The 6,321-nt window shown below is 53.4% G+C and overlaps 1 long non-coding RNA gene across 1 annotated transcript; it reads right to left on the bottom strand.

Moving 5' to 3' along the window:
• Positions 1-2,646: 2,646 nt before the first annotated feature.
• LOC418543 (uncharacterized) lies at positions 2,647-4,150 on the bottom strand. Its single transcript, NR_174013.1, has 2 exons — positions 4,083-4,150; positions 2,647-3,649 (listed from the first exon to the last, which is right to left on the bottom strand). It is a non-coding gene; the product is annotated as an uncharacterized LOC418543 (long non-coding RNA).
• Between the last annotated feature and the right edge of the window lie 2,171 nt (positions 4,151-6,321).

Below are 6,321 nucleotides of genomic sequence, written 5' to 3' on the forward strand. Positions count from 1 at the left end.
CCAACAACTTCACAGAAATCAATCGTGGATGTTACTGTGAGTGCAGTAGTGAGCCAGTAAGTAAAAATAGGCAGTTGCTAGCTTAGATGCACAATGTTAATGCTAAATCTTTGAGTGTTAAAAACGAACTTTAGCACTTAAATAATCAATACGCTATTTTACAAAATGAACGTAATTTTGATCATGTATATGCAGTTTTTTATGCATGTACTGTACTTTATGCAACTACTGGAAGGCCACAATGAGGTCACCCCGCAGCCCTCTCTTCTCCAGGCAGCCCAAGACCAGTTCCCTCAGCCTGTCTCCACAAGAGAGGTGCTCCAGCCCTCTGATCATCTTCGTGCCCTCCTCTGGACCGTCTCCAACAGCTCCACATCCCTCCTGTGCTGGGGATCCCAGGCCTGGACACAATACTCCAAGTGGGGCCTGGTGAGGGCAGAGCAGAGGGAGACAATCCTCTCCCTCTCCCTGCTGGCCGTCCCTCTGTTGACACAGCCCAGGGTACCTGATAAGGTGGAGGAAGGACCCGGGTAAGTGCTTCAGCTTCTTGGCACCAGGTCCCCACCAGGGATGGAGCACCTCTACTACAAAGACAGGCTGAGGGAGCAGGGCTTGTTCAGCCTGGAAAAGAGAGGGCTCTGGGAACACCTCCTTGTGGGCTTTCAGGCATGAATACTTCATTAGTGTCTTACAGCTTCATGAGGCAGGCAACGTGCAGGCATACTAAAAAGACATAGGCCCAAAACGCATTGCTGTGTGAATCACTGTCATGTGGTGAAGGAAAACCCCACTGGTTCCACAAATAGTGGCAGTAATGAGATTTTATAAAGTCACAGGACGCTGATAACACAAACAAACCCCACAGACTTGATTTCATTATATGTAAAATCAATTATTTTCAAGGGCTGCAATCTTCAGGACTCATTTTGCCACAGCTGTCTGAAGATGGTGGCTCTTTGATCCCCCGCTGACCCTGGTGTTTGCACAGGGAGCATTCACACACAAACAGCATTACTCAGCCTGTCATCAGCCTCTCCTTTGGAAAGGTTATCAGCCACACAGGAGGGGCAGATAAGATGCCAGGCGAAGGATAAGCAAAGCTCAGCAGGCCGGCGCCCTCCCCAGACAGTGCAGAGTGCTCATGGCTCTAAACAATTTGCTCTACACTGCTCTGGAGGAGGGCTTGAAGCAAGGGGACTCTTCACTGTGCCCACGTCTCTCTTGTTGCAGAAGCCCAACACAGGAGAGACACGGACATACCAGAGAGAGTCCAGCAAAGACCATCAAGGTGATGGGGGGACTCTGCCTGGGGATGAGGAGGCTTAGTCAGGGGGTATCTGATGAGACCTGATAGCCACTCTGATAAGTGCCTATAAACACCTGAAGGGAGGGTGCAATGAGAACAGAGCCAGGCTTCTTTGAGGGGTGCCCAGATCCACAACAGGAGGCCATGGGCACAAACTGGAGCGCAGGGGGCTTTCTTTTGAGCACCAGGCAGCTCTGCTGTGCTATGCAGGTTACAGAGCCGTGGCACAGGCTGCCCAGAGCCTGTGGGCTCTCCTCCTTGGAGACCTTCAAAACTCAACAGCATACGGGCCTGGGCACCCTGCTCTGGGTGTCCCTGCTGGAGCCAGGATTGGGCCAGATGGACCCAAAGAGTTCTTCCCATCTCTTTGTAGGAACCCACATGCCTTGGCTTTCTGTTTTTACCCTTCAGTGGTAGTTGCTGGCAGGGTCTGCTCTTATGCCTTGAACAGAATCATTTCTGTCACCCTTCCCATGGCCTAGCTGCAGTAAAATCAGTAGGGGAATAGGCACGTATAGACCACTGCATGATTCATGCTAAGTGTGTTTCAGCACTTCTGAGCATTACCTTCTACCTTCTCTCACAACACCTACCTCAGAAAACCACTGGAAAGCAAGAGCCGTTATTTTTTAACTTTGTTCACCGTCGTGACACATTTCTCAACTCTGAGCAGCAAAGCAAGCAGCACAAAAATTGCTGACGGCTGTCTCATCTCCTCGTCTCACCCAGCCCTTCGCTTTGCTGTGTTCTTGAGCAAAATGAACAGTGGGAACCTTGCAGTACTTGTCTGCTGCTGCAGCTGCCAACCACCACCCAGGGAATGGCACCCAGAGAGAGCTGGGGATAAAGGCATCCCCTCCCTCTCTGCTCCTTTGCTTCCCCATTTCTGCAGCCAAGCAGCATGGAAATTAGTTATTCTTAAAAGTAAATGTGATTGCTTCCTCCTCCAACATTCAGGTTGGATATTAAGAGAAATTTCTTCTCAGAAGGAGCAGTGAGGCAGTGGCACAGGCTGCCCAGGGAGGTGGTGGAGTCACCGTCCCTGGAAGTGTTCAAGAGCCGTGTGGATGTGGCACTGAGGGACGTGGGCAGTGGGCACGGTGGGGGTGGGCTGATGGTTGGATTGGGTGATCTTAGAGGTCTTTCCAGCCTTAATGATTCTATGATTCAGTGAACTTTTCTCCAACCCTTTGCTTGAGTCTCCCCCTCTGATTGCCATTTGCAGTCAAACAGCATCAGTGGGTGCTCAGCAGTAGAGAGGACAAGAGGCACACTGCGTACTTCAGGCCTACCTGGGGCACAAGTGACTAATGCATGTCTACCAATAAAGTGTCCACACATTCATTGGTAACACTGATTTTATTCAAACCCATGAACATATCTGACATTTGTTAACGCATCAGCCTGATGGAGCTGTGTTTGATTACAGACTCCCTGCATATATATATATATAAGGATATAAACATATACAAATGCACACTCCAGAGCACTCAGAGTGCACATTCTACTGTCTCCAGCAGCGGGAAGGGCAGAGCTCGTCTCCAATCTGTTGACTTACTTAAGACACACTTATCCACACACTATATAAACGTAGACACGCACAAAAGCACAATCAACTCACAAATAAATAAATAACTGCACTTTGGTTCGTTGCAATGCCATCAGCAACCAACCCAACCTCTCTGCCCACCACCAGGCAAGAAATCTTGCCAGCAAGAAGATGCTTAGACGCAACAGCACAGCATCTCCCCACACGATGGGACAGTTTGAGGCCTTGAATGCATTCCAGTGAAGAGGCCTGAAGGAGCAGAAGGCCTCCCGCTCCCTGCAAGCCTCCAGTCCCACTGCCCTTGGAGCAGCTCATGCCTCACCCCCATCACCGCACTGCAGTTGGCCGCCCTGGGGAGGGCAGGTGCAGAGCTGGCCACCTCGGGGCACCTTGGAGCCAGCGAGCACCGCCACCTCCTCCTCATCATAGCAGACACAGCGGGGACAGCCATCAGCCACTGGGCTGCCCACAGCCTGGCAGGAAGCAGGCACAGGGTCACAGCGCGAGCTGCAGGTGATGTCCCCGCTGGGCTGGCAAGTGCACAGCTTGCGGGCAAAGTCAATGTAGAAGGAGCTGCCGGTGGGGACACGTCCATCACTGAAGCCTTGCATCTCGCAGTCGTCCTGCAGGTAGGGTGGGCAGGCACAGGCTGGCGTGCATGATGGGCAGCAGCCCCCAGGTCCTTGCTCGGGGCAGGCTGGGCAGGCACTGGGGTCACAGGTGGGTTTTGGGGCTGCAGCACTGAGCAGAAGGCAGAACAGCCACAGGTGGAGTGTGCTGGTGGAATCCATGCTCTGGGGAGAAAAGGGGGTGGGTGTGGAAATGGGCACATCAAGCCCCTGATGATTCTCATCCTATGACTCCGGTTCCCCAAGTGCCTCCTCTGACTATAGTTACATCCTTGCCCCTGTGCACTGTTTTACAGAGTTTTCTCCTGCAAATATGCAACTATTTGTCCTTATTTAGTAGCCCTGTGCGGAGCCAGGAGCTGGACTCAGTGATCCCTGTGGGCCCTTCCAACTTGAGAAATTCTGTGATTCTATGACTTCTGATTCTACTAGACTCAATTTGCTCAACAGAACCCACACCAGCCGACCCAAAACACCACGTTTCCCATTTCCCAGCTGCAGAGGCAACAGCCTCCCATTCACCCCAGTGCCACTCTCCCCAGACCCTTGCAGGTCTGGAAGGTGAGGCCCCCCGGCCCCCTGCCCAACCCCCTGGTACCTGCAGTATGGCTGGACGAGATGGCTGCTGGAGTGTGAGGTGTTGTGGGACCCCAAGAAGTGCCCTAGCGGCCGGCGGCACACTGGCCCTCTATTTATGTGTCTGCAGTGTGAGACACGATGAGGGAGGCGGGGAAGCCTCTGCAGCACAAAAGGTGCTGGGCAGGGCTGAGGAGATGTTTATCTTGCTGACCTCTTAGTAGGATGAGCAAACGAGCTTGCTGGAGGTACGCTCCCACCTTGCAGAGTAATGGGGTGAAGAGCGGGGGTGTATGAAGTTTATTGCGTGGAGTTTAATAGCAACAAGTGCAGTATTCCGCATGTGGGAAGGTGTAACCCCAGATCTATGTACAGACTGGGGGGCAGAGATAGAAGAACTCATCTCAGGCAAGTTCTACCTGAGCCCGCAGTGTGCCCTGGAGCCAAAAGGGCCAACTGTACCCCAGGAGGCACCAGGCCCAGCACTGCTTTGCTCTGTGTGACAGCGACCGGGCCCGAGGGAACGGCATGGAGCTGTGTCAGGGGAGGGGCAGCTGGGGGTTAGGGACAGGGGCTGCACCACAGGGCGGTGGGCATGGAACGGGCTGCCCAGGGCTGTGGGCACGGCCCTTAGTGCTGAATTTCAAGGAATATCTGGGCACTGCTCTCAGATATAGGATTTGAATTTTGGGTGGTGCTGTGCGGAGCCTGGAGCTGGACTTGGTGATCCTTGTGGGTCCTTTGCAGCTCAGAGTACTCAGTGATTCCGTGTTTTACAGCAGATTGGACTCCTTAAGCCTGACAATCCCCATTCCCTGCTAGCTGAGCGCAGTGAGTCATGCTCTGTTAAAGCTGGTGATGTGGGGCATGGTCCTCTTCATACCAGGCCGGGTGCAGGAGCTCACATCGCCTGGCAGCCCAGGACAGTGAGGGGACGATCAGGTCACTGCTGAGGCTGCTGTTGCAAGCAGCTACGCAATGTCTGGTGAAGGCGTTGGGCAGGATACAGAAAATATTGTGACAGAGGAAGGGAAGTGAACTTGAAAGAGCAGTTAGCCGCAGGGGCTGTTATCTGCCTCCCTGACAACTGCAGGGCAGCCCTATGGAAGCACGGAGATGGGGCTGCAGGCAGTGGGTGAAATGCTGGTGCTCCAGCTCTGCTCTCTCTATCCACGGGGCTATGCTGGCACTCAGCACCTTGCCCTCTCCCTTAGCACATTTGATTGCTGCAGAGTGGAAAGGGGAGCCCTAGTAGCTCTGTGGCTCTGGCTCCAGCCCAGGTGGAGCAATCCCAAAGCAACCAGAGCTTGTGCTAGCCTTTACTGGTTCTGGCAGCATACAGGAGCCATTGTAAAAGCAAAGTTAGCATTCAGCTTTGCATCACCCTGTGCTGCATTGCAGCTGCCTCTCGTGTAGCCCCTGCTCAGCTGTCAGCCTGCACACGGTGGCACAGCTGCTGCTGGCACTTCTGTTGTTTGGGCTTAGCTGCAGGGACTGTCTATATTGTAAGAAGTTTCAGGGTGGCAAAAATCTGGGCTATCACTATGTATACATAAGGAGCAGCAACAGCCTAGAGCTCTCATTCCTGCCACAAAGCTCAGCAGGCACCTCAAAGCCTCCCTAACCACCAGCAAAGGCAGCCGAGCTGCCCAGCAAACAGGAGACTGTTTCCATGTGGGTTACGTTCTGGGGCTGAGGCAGTGGTCTCCAGCTATGGGCAGGTCAGATCACCCCTCAGTGGTGCCCCGGGAGTTGGCTCACACTGACCTTAAGCCTCACGAGCTGTCTTTGGGACATGAGCTGTCCCAATAAGGTCCTTGCTTAGGAAGTGGGAAATCTGAGGTCCTCCCAAAAAGGAGAATTCCTCTAAGAGAGGGAAATGCCCCTGGCTGTTGAGTGGGGGCAGATCTCCACTTCTCCTGCACTGGAAGAAATATTACAGCCATCAGAAAGGTCTTAGTGCATCCTGGGCTTCGAAGGGATAGAGAATCATCTTCAGTTCTCACTTTGCGGGGTTATGGAGCATTTAAAGACTTAATGATGCGAGTACGGAATACATGCATGAACCACTTGAGGTAGGAAGGGCCCTCTGGGTCCATCCGGCCCAACCCCGGCTCCAGCAGGGACACCCAAAGCAGGGTGCCCAGCCCACGTCCCGCTGGGGTCTGAAGGTCTCCAAGGAGGAGAGCCCACAGGCTCTGGGCAGCCTGTGCCACGGCTCTGTCACCTGCACAGCACAGCTGTGCTTTGTGATGGGCTCC

Source organism: Gallus gallus, chromosome 1 (genome assembly GCF_016699485.2).
Source record: "Gallus gallus isolate bGalGal1 chromosome 1, bGalGal1.mat.broiler.GRCg7b, whole genome shotgun sequence".
Lineage (NCBI taxonomy): Eukaryota > Metazoa > Chordata > Aves > Galliformes > Phasianidae > Gallus > Gallus gallus.